This window comes from Fusarium falciforme, chromosome 7 (genome assembly GCF_026873545.1).
Source record: "Fusarium falciforme chromosome 7, complete sequence".
Lineage (NCBI taxonomy): Eukaryota > Fungi > Ascomycota > Sordariomycetes > Hypocreales > Nectriaceae > Fusarium > Fusarium falciforme.
This window is the reverse complement of record NC_070550.1, coordinates 1,586,795-1,606,985: the sequence shown is the minus strand read 5'-3', so window position 1 is coordinate 1,606,985 and position 20,191 is coordinate 1,586,795.

Genomic DNA, 20,191 nt, shown 5'->3' with positions numbered 1-20,191 from the left:
TCTTTTGTTTTTTAGTCTTTTATACCTATTAATAACCTCTATAGTAATATTAAATAAATAAGCTATAAGTAAGAATATTTAAAAATAAGGTTTTATATATTATACTTTATTAAAGAAATAAAATATACTAACTATATAGCTAAAATCTTCTAATATATCTTTCTTTTAATAACTTTTTAAAAAGGGATTTTATATATTTTTTTATAATCTTAATATTATAAAAAATAATAAGAGTAACTAATTAATTAATAATAATAATAATTATGTTAGAAAAGAGAGCTTTAAGCCCCCTTTTTTAAATCTAATTAATAAAAAAGATAATAATAATTAAAGGTTAAAGGCCTTTAACTCCTTTTCTATATATAAGAAATTACCTAATAGCCTAATATAGCTTAATATCTATTTCCCCTAACTTATAGCTCTTTATAAAGCTTTAATACCTATCTTTATAGTTCTTAAAAAGCCTTATTAAACCTATCTCTTTTCTTTATATATTATTTTTATTATACCTTGCTTAGTATTATATTAGGCTTATAGCTATTATAAATTTATTAATTAAATATCTCTATATTTTTATTACTTTTTTATTTTCTTATCTTAGCTTTTTTTTAATATTATTATAAATATTTAAGGCTAAATAATAATAATAAAAAGCTTATTTTATTATAAAGGTATTATTATTTTATTAAGAAGGTAAATAATATAATTATTAATTAATAGTTATTATATAGGCTAATTATATATTATATTAAATTAATTTTTTTCCCTTAAGTTAATTAATATACTTTTTATTTTTACTTTAATTACCTTTTATTTTAATATAAATCTCTTATTAATCTTATAATCTAAGTAAATAAAATCTTTAATAATATAAATATAAAGTCTTTTTTTAATAATATAAGGATTTTTATCTTTAATTTAATCTTATTTATAATTAATTATTATTTAATTAAATAAACTTAATAACTTTTACTTTATAATTATATTTTTATATTCTTAAATAAAAAAGGGCTTTTATTTTATTAATACTTAAAGCTATTATTTAATAAAGGTTATAATTACTTTAGGATCCCTAAGGATAGATTCTTAAAAGGCTTACTTAGGGTCTAAGGCTAATTTTTTTAATTAAAAGATATAAAAATTAAAGATTTATTAATTTAATTTTAAGCTTTAGGCCTTAAGCTAATTAATTTTATTATTAATTTTTTTATTAATTTTTTTATTTTTAAGTTAAGCTTATTATTATTAATTAAGATAAGTATTTCTTCTTAATAAATAAAGAAATTATTTAGAATTTTTATATCTTAGTTAATATATTATTTAATTAATTATATAAAAAGGTTAAGAAATATAACTCTAGAGTTAAGGATTATAAATAGCCTTAGTCTCTAAGGAAATTTTATTATATTACTTAGATTATTTTAAGAAATTATAATTAAATAATAAAATTATTAATCATTAATATAGCTAATATCCCTTATATTTATTAATATATATCTTCCTTAGTTAATATAAAGCTAATCTTAATATATTTTTTAAATAAATTTAATTAAATTATAATTAATTAAATCTATATAGAGGGATTATTATTTTATTATAATCTTATTATAAATATTTTTATATTAGAAATAATTCTTTTTATATTAAAAATAATTATTTTTAATTCTTACCTTATTAAAGATTATAATCTAATAAATATCTTAAATCCTCTCTAAGTTATTAATATAGAAAATATCTCTAGGCTTTTCTCTCTTAATCTATAAGTCTAATAATTAATTATAAATAAATAAATTAAATAATTATAAAAATATTTCTTTATTTTTATTTATATTTAAGGCCATAAGAGGGTAAATTATAATTAACTTACTTAAAGTTAATTTTATAAATCCTTTAGGGGTTTAAAAGAAATAAAATATATTAAAAAGATTATATTTTTATTTTTTATTATAAAATTAAAAGAATTAAATAAAAAATTTAAGTAATATAATTAATTAATATTTATAAAGTAACTTTATTAAATAATAAAAATAAGCTTTATATAAAGCTTTTAATTAATTAATATTATATTAAAATAATAAAAGTTATTTTTAATTTTATTTTATATAAATATAATAAAATATTTATTATATTAAAACCTAAAAAATCTTATAAAGAATTTTCTCTTTTTATAGGCCTTATATTATTTTTAATTTCTTTTAAAACTTATATCATAGTTTATTAGGATTTTTTTATAATTATTAAATAAAAAAGTAAAGCCTTTTTTAATTAGAGTTATATTTTAGTTTCTTTTCTTAAATATTAATTTTATATTATATAATTATAATAACTTTCTTAAGGCTATTTTTAAGTATTTATAGTATTAATAAGATTAAAGTATTAAGAAATATATTTTTATTTTTCTTTATATCTTAATATAAGTATTATAAGGCTAATATATACTCTCTTTATAATATATTCTAGGTAGGGTTATAATAAGAATATTATTAAAAATTATTTTTTTAAGCTTTAATTTAATTAAATAATAACTATTTAATATACTAAGGTATTTAAAAATAATAAGGTCTTAATAGTTTTATTCTTATTATAGCTAAAAAAAAAAATAGCTACTTAGAATTATATAACTTTTTAATTATATTAAGGCTAATTTTTTTTTTAAAAAAAAGCTTTTTATTTATTTAAAATATTTAATTTAAGCTATTAAGTAAATTTTTGTTTTTTTTATAAATTATAAATAATAAATAAAAATTAAAAAAAAATGAATTATATAAATAAAGGTATCTTAAAGGTTTAAAATATACTTAAGGATATAAAGTTATTACTCTTAGAAAGTCTGTTTATTAATTTATATATAATATATATAATATATAATTATTATATAATTATATTTTATATAATTAAATAAAAAGAATTACTTAGTTTTTTAAAATTATTAATTTTAAAATATAAAAGGGCTAATCTTAAGGTTAATTATTAATTTATATTAATCTCGCTATTATTAAATAAAAAATCTTATTTTATTAAGGGAGATAAATATATATTTTTAAATAGGTAAAAAGGGGCTTTAAATTTTAATTAAATAATTAATATTAGTAATTATAAATAACAAGGGGTTTATATCTTTATATCTTAAGGAAAATAAATAATAAGCTAATTTATATATAAGATATATAAAAAGGTGTAAAAGTCCTTATTATAAAGGTCTTTTATAAATATAATTCTAGAAAAATAGGCTTATAAGATATAAGCCTAGCATTCTATTACCCTATAGTATAGCTTTTGCGCTATCTTACAGCTTGCTTACCTAAGCTTTATATGCTTAGATAAGCAAGATATTAAGGAGTTACAATAATGCCCCTTTTAGGCAATATTACCCTTTTAGGAAGGGTCACGTGACTTCGGACTTAGGGCTCTTATAGAGCCCGATAAAGCCGGTAAAACCGTGCTTCTCTATAGGGTATTTCCTATCTGGTTTTAAATCTCTTAGTTTAAAACCTTTAAGGGTTTCAGCTTCTTCTAACTATAGCTCGGCTTCTAGTTATCCGTTTCTAGCAAAACTAATAGGGTTTTAAAGCCCGGAATTAGAGCTATCCGACGGTATAACTTTTATCCGAATCGGGCTAATAGATTCCGATCAATTAGCTATATAAGCTATAAACCCTCTCTTAGAAATAGCTTCTTTAATCTTTAACCAATTCAACCAATGAGACTACCTATAAGAAGCTGGCCTTCTCCTTTATAACCTTATCTATTATTTTCCCCACTCTTATTACTCTATGATACCTTATCTAGCCAATCAGCTATTTATAAGGACTGATTCCACTGCCTATTCTCCTCCTATTTTAGTTACCTACCCTATACTATTTTCAGACTTTATAGTCTCTATTTTTCAGTCTTTTACAAAAGGTTAATATATTATTCTTTTTTTAAGAAACTATTTAGCTTTTTTAATATATATAAAGAGTAATTATATATGATAGCTCTTTATATAGAGATTACTTAAATATATTACTTCTTTTTTTTTTATATATATTTTAACCTTATATATATATAACTCTAAGAATATAGGGTAGCTATTAAACTGCTAACTAATTAGCTAGGCCTTAGCTAAATATTATATATATAAGGACCTCTTAAAACCTCTATAGCTAAGCTATTATAAAGGGCTTAGTAAATTAACGTCTTATATATAATAGAGACTTACCTTTTATTTATAGTTTTACCTTAATCTAGCCATTAAGACCTATTATTATATAATTCTTTAAGTTCTTCTTAATAGATAATTAGTATAAAATTAAAATAAAAGAGATAAAAGAACCTTATTACTTTTTAAGATAGCTTTTATAGGCTATTATAAAAGGTAATCTAAAAAATACCTTATTAAATCTTTTTAATTTAAAAGACTTAAAAGAGCTAATTTAAAAGACTAGAGGATATTATAATTTATTAGTATTTATAGGCTAATTTTATAAGAACTTATCTTTAATAAAAAAAAATATATATTATAAATCTCTTTAATATAAGCTAATAATAAATATTAAAATTATTATAATTAATAAGATTTTATATTAAGAGAGATATTTTATTAATAAAAAAATAAAAATTAATTTTAATAATTTTTTTTTATTTTTATTTTTAGCCTTAATCTTATTAAATAAATTAAAGAAGAGCTATAAGTATAAAAAATAAAAATAAAAAAAAAATAAAAAAAAATAAATAAATTTCTTATTAAAGAGTTTAAAGTATTTAATAAATTAATTAATATACTTAATAAGTAAGCTATATAGATAAGTAAGCTATATACTTTTCCTTACCCCTCTAAATAGAAATTATTATAAAAAGACTATAAATTATTTAATTAATTAAATCTACTTATTATATTTTTCCCTAGATATCTTAATTACTACCTAATAGGTCCTTATATTATACCTAGGCTTATTATAGATACTATATCGCTAAATGCCTAGCCTAACTAACCTTCCTTAATTATTACTCCTTAATAATTTAATTACTACCTATATATTTATATCTATCTAATTAATTACTTACTTTCTTTTCTTTATTATTATTATTCCTCTTTTCTATAGTTTAGTTTTTTTTACCCTCTAGCGCTAGCTTAATATCTTATTTGCCTATTAAAGGTCTTAGATCTCTGCCCTTATAAGTACTATCTTATATATAATTACCTTTATTCCCTTTATAAAAGACTTTAATACTTTAAGAATTAACTCTAGAGAGCTACTTTGATGCCTTTTAATTTATCTTTTAAGGTATTTAGACTAAGATTAGGCCTTAAGTATAATCTTTAGGGTCTTTAAAGCCTAAGGGGTTAATAGTTTAGTTACTTCCTTAACTAGCATTAATATCTATAGCTAAATATTAAGCTTTAAGATTATAATTTTTAGGTTAAGAAAAATAAGGCTAGCTCCTTTAAAAGCCCCCTTAATATTTCTTTTTATTATAATAGCCTTATATATAGCATAGAAGGCTAGAAAGAACTTAGTCTTTAAAATATAGGTTATAAAGTATTTAATTAATTATTTTATTTCTTAACTATAAGCTCGCTTTAGTATATTAAAGTATTTAATATTAAGAGGCTAGAGTAAATAAGATAAATAAGGTAATATATAAAGCTAAATAATCTTTTTTTCTTTATAATATCTCTTAAATTTAATAAAGTAATAACTTTTATAGCTATTAAGGATTAAGAAATAATAAGAATTAATTAATTAATTAGCTATATATTAGTTAAAGTATTTAAGCTACTTAAGACTAGTCTTATTATTAGTCTAGCTATTTTAGGTTATTATAATAGCTTAATTACCTAGGAGGTTATTTTCTTAGTACTAATTAGCGAGGTAATATTAGCTTATATTAATAATAAATAGCTAGATTGCCTAGCCTTTTATATTAATTACTTAAATAATTATAATCTATTCTTAGTTTCTAGGCTATATTAATTTTAGCTTTAAATGCCTTTTTATATCTATAATAACTATTTTGCTTATAATTATGCCTATAAGAAAGCTAATCTCATTAAAGTTATAGATATTATTTAATTAGATGCTATACTTTGCGATTATATTTACTATAAGCTAAAATTAATCGTAGATAATAATTAGATCTTTATATTTAGCTCTTTAATAGTTATATTTATAAAAGAAATATATCTTAAGGTCTAAGTGCTACTTAATAAAGTTATAAGCCTAATATATGCTAATTAGTAGCGTATTACGGTTAATAAGTAATTAATTAGTTATTTCTTTTATATTATAAAGCTAGGGAGGAAATCCTCGCGAATCTAGATTAAAAATAAAATAAATAAGAATCTCTTCTTCTAGTTTAAATAGCTTATATAATTTAGGGATAATATTAGCTTAGGCTTAGATGCTATTCTGCTGGGCGCAGAGGGTATTATAATTAACTTAATAGATTAATATAGCGCGTTAGAGACTAAGTTTTAAGTTATTTTAATAGGCTTAAAGAGTAAGAAGGACCCTAGCCTCTTTATTAGATTGTGATATGCTAGGTGGTAAGGAATTAATTAATTAAATAGAGAAGATATAGGATAAGGGATTTTTATATAGCTTACTTGTCTATATAGCTTACTTATTAAGTATGTTAGCTAATAATTAATTAAAGGATTATAAAAGGCTACTTAGATATAATTATAACTTATTAATTAAAAACGCTATTATTATTAATATTAATAATTAGCTTAAAGTAATTAATATAAGTAATTAATTATATATAGAAATAATATTAAAGTAATAAATTAAATAAATAATAAATAAACTTATATATTTATTATAAATTAATTAATATAATTATACCTTAGACTTAATAAAAAAACTTATATAAAAAGAATTTAAGGCATTTATATAAAATTAATATATTAACTTAGAGCTCTAAGAAAAATACATAAGAAATTAATTTATAATTATAAGCTAAAAGCCTAATAAGATATTAATATAATATTTTATTTATTAATATATATTTTATAAGAGCTTATTAAAAAAATAAAATAATAATAAGGCTATAGCTTATTATTTCTTTTATAATTTATATAATAAGATAAAAAAATAGCTTAAAAGGTAAAAATACCTCTTATAAAAGGCTTATTATATTATATAAAAAGCTAAATACCTCTAGATTTAGATTATTAATTAAAATAGCTATCTTAAGAAAAAATAACTATAAGGTAATATTAAATAATTAGCTAAGAGGTATTATTCCTTTAGTAACTTAAGTTATAAAAGAAGCTTTAAAAGAAATTCCTTTAATAAATATCTCTTATATCTTATATTAAAATAAAGCTATTATAATATAAATAATTTAAATATATTTATATTAATGCTATATTTAAAAAGAAAAAGAAATAAGCTATTATTAAATTATATTAAATATAGGTATCTAGGCTATAAGACCTAAGTATATTATACTAAGATATATATAAATAGCTATAACCTCCTTATAAACTAAACCCCCCTTAGAATTAAAGGTAGGCTATTAATAAAGATTAATAAAATTAGAGCCTAAAAGCTTAAATTATTAGGAAATTAAAAAAATAAAAATTAAATTTATATTTATATTTTTATTTATATAATAATAAATATTAATTAGAAAAGTAATTATAGCTTTTATATTAATTCTTTAAGGTATAATTAAAAGAAAAATTAAGGATTTTATAAATATTAATATAAAGATTAATATTATTAATATAAAACTTATATAAAAGCTTAGCCTTAAGCTAATAAGAGACTATATAGCCTTTAGGCTTAACTCCTTTAAATGAAAAAAAGTATACTTAAGAAATACTTATTAATTAATTTTTTTCTTATTAATTTATATAATAAATTCTAAAAAATATAATAAATATTAATTAAATTAAAATTTAAGAATAATTTATATAATATTATTTTATTATAATTATTAACAAAGTAAAAACATATAATAATTAATTATATTATTAATAAATAATATTATATTATAATTATTATTAATTTAATATTTTATACTTAAGAAATTATTAAAAATAAAGAAAAGATATATATATTATATATTATAATATTTTTTATATTAAAAGATATTACTTAATAAATACTTAAGGATAAAGGAAATATACCTATAGAAAGAATTAAGGAGCTTTTCTTAGAGCTTAAAAGATTAAAAGGGTTTTTTAATAAATAAGTAATAAAAAGTATATTAATACTTATAAAGCCTATATATAAGATTAACCTAATTAAGAGTAAAAAAGCCTTATATAATTTATTATATCTTATAAATAAGGTATAATATTAGGCCCTCTAAGAATATATTATAAAAAACCTAGAAAATAAATATATATAATACTTTATAAGTAAAGTTAAAGTCTTAATACTTTTTATCCCTAAGAAAAATAAAAGGCTAAGGCTTTATATAGATTATAAAGGGCTAAATAAAGTAATAATTAAAAATTATTATACTTTTTTACTTATTAATAACTTATTAAATAAGCAATATAAAGTTAAATATATATCTAAGATTAATATTTATAATACTTATTATAAATTATAAAATTAATAAAAAAAATATTAAAAGATTACTTTTTATATAAAATATAATTACTTTAAGTATATTATTATATTATTTAAATTAATAAATATATTAATTACTTTTTAAATATATATTTATTAATTACTTATTAATTTATTTAATATATATTATATCTTATATATAAATAATATTCTTATATATTCTTAGACTAAAGAAAAATATATTTATTATTTATAAAAGGTTTTATAGTAGCTTATAAAAGTATAATTTAATAAAAAGCTATTTAAGTATAACTTTTATTTATAAAATATTAAATTCCTTAGATATATTATTATATATAAAAATATTTAAGTAAAACCTTTATATATTAACTTAATTAAGGAATTATAAATATTAACCTCTTTTAGAGATATATAGATTTTCTTAAGAGTTTTATAATTTTTATTAGAAATTTATTATATATTACTTAGTAATAATAAGCTTATTAATAAAATAATTAAAAAATAATAAAAATAAAAAAAAATAAGAGATTTTAGTTAATTAATAAAAGCTAATTATATCTTTAAAAGCCTAAAATATATCTTTTATTTTATAATTATTTTTTATTATTAAGACTTATTAATATTAATTAAAATTAAAATAAATATATTAATTAAAGTAATCTTAGGTATTTTTACTTAATTAATAAACTTTTAATAATAACCTAATACTTATTAATTATAATAGCTTTAAGATATAAAGTAATATTAAGCTATAAGGTAATAAGAATTATTAGCTATAATTAATAACCTTAAATATTAAAATTATTACTTATAAGGCCTCTAAGAGAAATTTATAATTTTTTTTAATTATTAAGCCCTTATAGGTATTATAAAAGTATTATTAAAAAAAATAAAAAGTAAATTAATAAATAAGTTTATAAACTCTTTATTTATAATTTTAATATTTAATATTAACCTAAGAATAAAAACCTTATTAATAGCTTATTAAAGTAATTAAATTATATAAAAGGAAAAATATTATATAAAAATATATTTTTTATATTAATTAAGAAGCTAGCTCTTATATATAAGCTATTATTAAAGCTTTAATATATTATTATTACCCTTAAGGGTAAGACCTTAGTTATAATTATATATATATATATATTATTAGAGTTATATTAAAGGGCCTTATTTTTTTTAATAAATATATATTAAAGAATAATACTTATTATATTAGATCTATAGTTATTATTAAGTGCTAAAAGGCTAAATAAATAAAGATTATTATATAATAAACTACTTAATAGGTAAAAAGCTTTAATTAAGTCTCTAAGAAATTACTTATAGCTAAGGTTATTATTTTAAAGTAATATATCTTATATCTTATTATAAAATAACTTATAAAAAGTAAAATAATATTTTTTTATTACTTTTTAAAAAGCTTAAAATATTAATTACAAAATTATAAAGTTAAGATTAATAATATAAAAAGCTAAAAAATAAGATATATAAGGCTATTAATAAATATAAGGGCTATAATATTAATAAACCTAGATTATTATAATATAAAAATTAATTAATTATCTTAAAATAAAAAGCCTTAAGGTTAAAGATATTTTATTAATATTATAAGAATCTAAAAATAAAATATATAAAGACTTAAAAGATATTAAATTTAATAAAAAGGAAATTTTATTAGCTAAGTATAATAAATAATATCTATAAATATATTAAGAGCTATTTAATATATTAAGGTATTTATATATTAAGATATAAGTTATATAATAAACTTTAATTATTATTATTTTTATTATATTTATTTTAAGAAATTAATTTTAATTTCATAATTAGCTTATTAAAAAAAATATATAATAATAATAAGAGTTATAATATTATATTAATTATTATATAATATATAATAAATATATATTATTTATATTAATTATAAATAAACTTAAAGCTATAGGCTTAGTAATATTATTATATAAATGTATAAAAAATTATTTTAATATACCTAAAGATATTATAAGTAATAAAAATAAGCTTATTATTTATAAATTCTAAATAGATTTAGTAAAAAAAAAGTAATATTTATTATTTAACTTTATACTACTTAAAATAGGGATTAAAGTATTATAATTAATATCTTAGTAATTTTAATAATAAAGGCTTTATACCTAAAGCTAGAGGTCTTAATAGGCTTAAATTAATAAGGTTTATCTATTTAATTATTAATAGCTTTAATAATGCATTAAAGCTAGTTTTATTTATAATAAATAGCTTATATTTTAACTAATTAAAGAGGTTAAAATCCCCTTTATATAATAGCTCTCCCCTTTAATACTAAGCTTCTAATCGCCCTTATAATTCTTAATTACTAAGTTAGGGAAAATAGGTACTAAGCTGTTTTGGGCTATTGGGTAATTTCTTATACGTAGAAAAGGAGTTAGAGGCCTTAAACCTTTAACTATTATTATCTTCTTTACTAATTAAGTTAAGAAAAGAGAGCTTTAGGGCTCTCTTTTTTAGCGTAATTATTATTACTATTAATTAATTAGTTACCCTTATTATTTTCTATAATATTAAGATTATAAAAAAGTATATAAAATCTCTCTTTAAAAAATTACTAAAAGAAAGATATATTAAAAGATTTCTAGCTATATAGTTAGTATATTTTATTTTCTTTAATAAATCTAATACCCCTATATAAAATATTTAATACTCTTACTTTTATAATAACTAGGATATATTATTAAAGGTAATTTAATTAATTAAATAAAAAAGTATACTTCTATGCTATTAATTAATAAACTATAAATATAATTATTATTATTAGCTTAAAAGGCATAAAGTATTAAGAACTAATATAGAAATTAAAAAATAAGTAATTAAAGAAACCTTAAAAAGTTATTTAATTATAAGGAATATTAATTATAAATAAATTCTACCTCTTTTTAATCTAAATTTAATAAAACTATTTAATTAAACCTTCCCCTAAGGACTAAGATTAAAATAAATCCTTTTTATACCCTATAAAAAGTAAATATAAGAAAATAAAGAAATCTACTTATAATAAATAAGAAAAAAAAAGATATTATTAACCTATAGCTAGCATAGAAAGTATTATTTCTTAATAAGATAAGCGACTTAGCCTTCCTTAACCTACCTAAGGATATCCTTATTAAGTAGTAATAAAAAGTCTTAGCTATTAAAATCCTAGTTTAGGTAGCTATAAGAAATAAGACCCTTATAGCCCTTATCCTTATTCTTATAATATTTAAGAAAATACCTATTATAAACCCCTTTTATTTTCCCTAGTAAAGAGGTTTAAATATAAGAGACTTAAGCTCCTAGAAATTATTTAATTAAATACCTAATACTATAAGTATTATTACTTTAATTATAAAAATAGCCTAAAATAATAAATCTATTAATTATAGGCATAAGTCTAATACTAGCTAGAGTATAGAAGTAAAAGATAATAAAGTTATTAAAAGTAATAATAAGGTTACTAAGCTCTTAATATAACTCTTAATTAAAGGATTAATTAGTCCCTTCTTTATTATCTTACTTAACCCTCTTTTTTTATTTAAAAGAAAAAATATAATTAAATACCTTTAGGTCTTTAATTAATAAGCTAACCTTATAAATATCCTTAAAGATAAAAGAGAGGTATTTTTTAAGTTATACTTTAACCTAGAGATTAAAAAAAAGGTTTAATAAGCTATAAATAGGCTTAAATAAGTAATTACTTAAGAGAATCTAAAGAAGTCTTTTATAAGTAAAGACTTTAATTAATCTAAGATTATTAAGGAAAAACTAGAAATACTTAATAAGACTTAATTAAAAGTAGATTTCTATATTATTATTAAATAATTAAATAGGTATTAATACCTTTTTAGGTAGGTTAATAGTAACTAAAAGGAATTTAAGGCCTAGTCTTAGGCTATTTATAAAGTATTTCTAGAAAAAATTATTAAAGGTATTTATAAGAAATATAATAAGAATATTTATAATATTATAGCTATAAAGTATTATAAACTTACTTAAATAATTAAATAGTATTATAATAATAAGATTAAAATTAAAAAGACTTATTACCCTTAGATTAAAGATAATACTTATTAAGTTACCTAGGTCCTAACTCCTCTAAGAAGCCTAAGCCCCTTAATAAAAATAATAAAAGCCCTAAAGATCCTTAAGAAAGATCTTAAAAAGCCCTTTAGCTTAAAAATAAACTAACTAATTATATAACTAAGTTAATTTGCGATTAATATTATAAAAGGTTAAGAATTATAGCTCTAATTTATATAGATTATTAAAAGAGAATATAATAAGTAAATAGCCTTAAGAATACCTTAGCCCTTTAAGATAAATACTATATTAATTAATTAGATATAAGATTACTAGAATTTCTATATAAATATAATATATAAGTCTAAGTAAAGCCTTTATTAAAATAACTTAGTATATTAATATTATATTAAGAGAAATTACTTCTTAAATAATTACTTTAACCTCACTTATAATAAAAGTAATAAAATTATAAGTTATAACCCCTAAGGTAAAATTACTTTCCTTAGAATAAATAATAAGATATTATTACTAAATCTAGTTTATATCTTTAAAAAGTTTAAAATTAAGAAATTAATTTATAATTAATTAAGTTATTTCCTAAAGTTAGATATATTTTACTTAGTTAAATAAATAAAATAATATAATTATATTAGAATTAATTTTAAACTAATATAATAAGAAGATATAATAATTAATAATTTTATATAAAAGAACCCTAAAGCTATAAGCCTTTATTAATTATAATATAAATCCCTTAAAGGATTTAATTAATTACTTATAGATATTATAAAAGGTAATTAAGATATTTTAGATAATTAAAACCTATTACTAAGGATTATTATTAATATAATCTTAGTTAATAAAAACTCTTTACCCTTAGATTAATTAAAAATACCTTAGGTATTTATTATAATTATAATTATTATTAATATAAATATAAGAAAAAGAGTTTATATTAAAGATATTATTAAGGTTTAAGAAGTAATATAATTAATTTAAAAATCTACCTTAGTAAAGAGGCTTATAGCTATTAATAAGAAGAAAAACTAAAGGTTTTAAATACTTAAGGAGAAATAAGTCTTTATTTTATAAGAATTAAAAAATAAATATTAAATTAAAAAGATTTCTATTATTACTAATAAGCTTTTTATATTATTATTATAGCTTATAAGAGAAATAACTAAAAATTATTAAGATATTATTAATAGTATTAAACAGATTACTTATATTAAGTTAGCCTTATATATTATTAGGGAGATATAAAGATTATCTAATTAAAAGCCTTGGGGTATAAATATAATCTAGGTTAATAAATAAGACTAAGGGAAAGCCTATTAAGCTAAGATTAGTAAGAAAGCTAGAGTTAATATAATCCTTATTAATAATAAGCCTTAAACTAAATAGACTAATAATAATACTAAAGACTTTTAACTTAGTAATTATATTATAATAATTAATATAGAAATAAGCTAAAAAGTAATTAGGATTATAAAAGTATAAAAAGATATTATAAAAACCTTAGGAGAAACTAGAATTATTATAAACTATAATAAAATAGCTAATTAGATAATTAATATTATTAGATTAATACTAGAAAGTTAAGGCAAAATAATTATATAATTATAAGAACTACCTTAGATTTTAATCTAACTTAATAATATAAAAGATAAGATAATAAAAGCTATAATAAATATTAGCTCTAAAGGAAATATAATCTTAGAAGAACTTATAAAAGCCTATAATCTTAATATTATAAAGATAAAAGCCTTTATAATATTTTTCTCTTAAGACTAGATTATTATACTTAGCTAAGTAATTATTTAATTATACCTAGGTAATATATAGATCTAATAGAAGATATATATAGCGCCCTTTAATAAAATCTTAATTTTTTTTATTCTTAGTATATTATTTATTTATTTAGTAAAGGTATTATTTAATTATTTAATAAGGGATAATTTTATATTCCTTAGATATTAGTTAAGTAATATATAAGTAATTACCCTAGCTACTAGTTCTATTAAGTAAAAAGCGCTAACTTATAATATAAATAATAATATATTATTAAAATAAATATTAATTTTTCTTTTAAACCTAAGGTTAATTAAAAAAGCGATTTAAAATTAAATAATATCTTAATATTATTATAATAGCTAAGCTAAGAGTTAAGGGAAAAAATAATTAGTATTATTAAAGTAAAAATAATTAGGTAATATTATATAGCTCTTAAGGATATAAACTATTTAATTAGAAAATAAATAAAAAAAGAAATATAAGATATAAAAAAAAAAAACCTACTTAATTAAGGTAAATTAAAAGAAATTTTAATTAATACCTTTTATAAAAGAAAAGGTATTAAGATCTACCTAAGAGATAATATCTTATTAAATAAATTTACCCTAGAAGGTAATCTAAAATAAAAGGCTAAAAAATAAAAAAAGGTAAAAGAGAAATTATAAAAAGATTTAAAATATTAAGACTAAATTATATTAAAATTCTTAGATATTAAGTAAGGAGCCTAGATCTATAAAGAGTAACTCTAAGGACTAATTAATTAAATAAATAGTACTTTTATATACAAAGAACTAGATATATTTCTTAAGATTATATATAATAGAGAAGTAATACTTATATAAGAATTTTTAAAATATAAAAAACTTAACTTATTAGTTATATTACTATAAGTTATTAGGGTAATTAAGTATAGAGCCTAGTAAATAAAAGGTATATTTATTTCTAAAGGGTGCAAGAAAGAGGTTATTAAGCTATTAAGAACCTAGATAAAGAGAGGGATCCTTAAGGAAGGTTATAGCCCTTATAAAAACCTATTTTTTCTTATTTAGAAAAAGGATAATTAGTTTTAATTAATTAATTTAGCTATATTAATAAATAAGCATATAATATAAAATAGCCTTATCCCCCTAGGCTATAATAAGTTCTTTATAGATTTTACTATATATAAGATATTATTACTCTTAGATTTCTTTTTAAGATATAACTAAATAAAGCTAATAAAAGTTAATAAAGACCTAACTAGTTTTATAATACTAATTAGACTACTAAGAATATATATATTACCGCAAAGAGCTATAAACTTAATCGCCTAGTTTACCTAAAATATCCTCTAAATCTTAAGAGATTTAATCCTTAATATTTATTAATCCTTTTTAAATAATATCTATATTAAAGGACCTATAATAGATTATAGTAGGAAAGAGGTAATATTAGGGATATATTACTTTATTTTAAAGTATTTAATTAATCTTAATAAAATACTAATAAATATTAAGCTATTAGGCTATATAATTATAAATTAAAAGTCTTAATTTTATAGAAAAATAATAATAATTACTAGCTATTTTTATAAGACTTATAAGAAAAAGCTAAAAGAGAGGAAAATTATAAAAATCTTAGAGTAAGAAGTCTACCTTAATATAAGGGAAATAAGGTCTTTTCTTAGTATTATAAGATATTACTATTAATAAATTAAATAATTTACTTAGATTATAAAGGCCTTAATAAACCTATTAAAAAAAGATATTAAGTTTATTTAGGGATTAAACTAAAAAGAAACTATAAAAATATTAAAGAAAAAGGTTATAGCTTTATTAATTTTTATTACTTTTAATTACTCTAAGGAAGCTAAGAAAGTAATCCTTATAGTTAATATAAGCCTATTAGGCTAAGGGTATATTTTAATATAAGTAATTAAAGGGAAATAGAAACTAATTTAGTTTAAATCTTAATTATAAAACCTAGCTAAAACTAAGTATAATATAATAAAAAAAGAATATAGGGTAATCCTTTATGCCTTTTGCCGCCTTAGGGGCATAATCTATAATATTCCCTTTATTCTTAAGACTAATTTATAAATATTAATTTACTAAATTAATAATAAAATAAATAATATACTTAATTCCTTTATCTTAAGATAAATTAGTTATATTCTTTTTTTTAATTTTATAATTAGATATATACCTAGAAAAAAGAACTATATAGCTAATAGATTATTATAAAAGTATATAAGACTATCTAATTAATTAGATATATAAGCTAAAGGGAATATTAAGGATTTTATTAATTTCTACCTTAATATAGTTTATATTAATAAGAAACCTAATATCTTAAATAATATTTACTCCTAAGAGTATAAGAATATAGCTAAATACTTATATACCTTTAAGAAGCCTAAGGGTCTAACTTATTTATAATAATAATAATTTAAAAAAAAAAATACTTTTTTTCTTTATTTAAGGATAATATCTATAGAAATAGCTAAAATAAAAATATAACTTACCCTTATTAATAATAAATAACCTAGAGATATAAAAGAAGTTAATTAAATTATATTATTTTAATAGTAGCTATAAAGGTAAAAAAGTAACCTATAACCTTATAAAGAAGAAATACTTCTAGAATAATATATAAAACTAAGTCTCTAAGGCAGTATAGTATTACTTTACTTACTAAGCCTATACTCCCTAGAGGCTATTAGAGGCTATCTAGTATATTAAACTATTTAATCCTATAATTAAGGTCTATTTTAACTACTAATATATACTACTAGACTAAGGGTTTAAATACCTTATAGAAGTAAAATATAATATAATAAAATAAGTAAAAGTAATTCTTTTAAAAAAAATTATAATTAAAGCGCTAAGGCACTTTATAATTAATCTTATCTACTAATTTAATATAATTTTTATAGTAATTATAAATAATAGACCTAAATTTAAGAAAGAATTTCTATTTTTACTTAAGGAATTAAGAATTCTATATATTATTATATCCCTATATAACCCTAAAGCTAATAGTATTAATAAAAAAAAATATTACTTAATTTCTATAGCCTTAAGGAAGCTAGAAAAAGAAAGAAAGCTAAGATAATATAATAACCTAGAAAAAGTATTATTTACTAATAGAATAGCTATAAAAGCGCTATATAGATATTCTCCCTTTTATTTTATCTATGGGTAAGAGCTAATATACCCTCTAGAAGTTAATCTTCCTATTTAGCGATTAATTAATTAAGATAAAATATTAATAACTAAAGACTTAATCCTTATAAGGGTTAGGATTCTTAAAAGGAAAAATAAAAATATAAAAATAATATAATAAAAAATTAAGATATTTAAGGTAAAAGTTATAAAGAAATAAAATAAGAAAAATATCTATAGGTTAAGAAAGACCTCTCTAAAGGTTAGGGATTTAGTATTAAGATTTAATATTCCTTAATTAAATAATATATTAATAAAGATAAAAATAGTATATAAGTAATATAGCTTATTTTATATTTTTAAGTATTATAATAAGGTAAATTACTATAAACTTAAGATACTTAATAGCTATAAGATTACTAAATTTATTTATAAGAATTACTTAAAGAAATTTATAAAAGATAAAAATAATTAATAAGAAGAAAAATTAAATAAAAAAAAAGTCCTTAAGAAGCTTTAAAAAAAAAAAAAAACTAAAAGGTAATAAAAATAAAAAAAGTATATAAATAATAAGAAATAAAAAATTAATAACTAATTAAATAATTAACTAAGAAAGTAATAATAAAAGTAATAAAATAAATAATAAGAAGAAAAATCTTAATAAAAAAAGTAAAATATTATATCTAAAGAAAAATACTCTAATATATATAAAAGTATAATTCCTTAGCCTTACTACTAAGTAAGCTACTTAATATAAGAGCCTTTAAAATAAAATAAAAAGGAAAAAAAGTAATATTAAAAACCTATAAGGACCCTTAGGTTTTTAATAAAAAAAAAAGAAATAAAAAAAATTTTTTAATATTATAATATAATTATTAGAATTTTTAATAAATTTAGGCATTTATTTTATAAGAGATATATAGATTATTTAATTAAATACTAGGGATATTACTTAAGATATTAAAGATACTATTTAAAATAAGTAAGATATATTTAAACATAATAATAATATTATTTATAATAATTTAAATATAATACTTAAATTCCTTATTTTATAAGAAATAAATTTAATATATAACTTATATAAGAGAATAAAAGCTAGATAATAGGATTAATAAGAGGATTAATAAGAAATAAAAAGTAAATAATTAATTAAAAATAACTATAAATATAAAGCTAAATCTTACTATTAGTTAAATAAAAATACTAATACTTTACCTATACTTAAAATTTATTTCTTAGTAAAAAAGCTTCTAAGACTTAAAATCTACTCCCTTTTAAAACCTAAAGGAGTTAGCCTTCTTATTAAGAGCTAAATAATATATTCCCTAGAAAAGCTAATAGTCTTACTCTTAATTCTTATTCTTAAAAAGGTATAAATAAGAAATATAAAAATAAAATACTTAGTTTAATTAATTAATTCTAATCTTATTAAGTAAATCCTTTAAAGTATCTTTCCCCTATAGAGGCTAATCTAAAAGACCTTTAGTAATAAATTTTAGCTAATACTTAGGTAAAAACTTTTACTTATAAGGCTTTTAGTACTAAATATAATTAATATATTTCTTACTTATAAAACCCTTAATTAAGATATAAGATAAAAAGAGATAAAAAATATATTTCTTATTTTAATTAATATTAATTAAGTAAGACTAGTAATAATATTAATATAAGATAGGGTTATAAAACCTAAGAAGGGTAATCTTAAGAGCTTTTTAATACTCTAGGTAAGTAATTAATTATTTAAAGAATTATCTATAAGGATAAATAAAGTTAATAAGGATATAAATAATTTAAAAGGAATAATTTAATATTAATAAAATAAGCTCTCTTATAACTATATTAGGAGTATTATAATACTTAAAAAAATATTTCGCGATAGCCTTTAGGTTCTTATAGCTTATATTATTAAAGGCGAGCTTAATATATAAAAAGAAACTATCTTAATTAAGGGTAAAATAAGAATAAATCTAGACCTTAAGGCACTTATAGACCTATTTAATTATTTAGTTAGAAAGGCTATTAAGAGCAGAGAAGATATAGGAATTAGCCCTAGGGAGGTTAGCTATCTAGGCCTCTATAAGAATTACCTTAAACCTGCTATAATTATTTTACTAAGAAGAAATATCTCTCTAGAAGTTAATATAAAAAAGCTAAGATTAAGTAAGAGTTTAAATATTAGGGAGGATATTTTATTACTTATTAGCGAGGATCTTATAAAAAGTTTATATAAATATAATAAATTAATTAATTAAAAATATATATAAAAATAATAAAGTTAGAAAAGAAAAAAATAAGAAAATAAGAAATATATAGAAATTATATATATATAGGGTTAAAATATATAAAAAAAAAAATAATATATTTAAGTAATCTCTATATAAGAAGCTATAATATATAAATACCCTCTGCGTATATTAGAAAAGCTAAATAGTCTCTTAAGATAAGAATAATATATTAAGCTTTTTTTATATTTTATATATAAACTAGCCTATTATTTATTTTCCTTAAGGCATAAAGATATAAACCTCTCCTTATTTATAATTACTTATATTAATTATTTAATTAAAATATAAAGCCCTTTTTTACTTATTTAAAAATATATATTTACTTCCTTTTAATAAAATAAAATTCTTTATTTAATAATAATAAGATTAATAT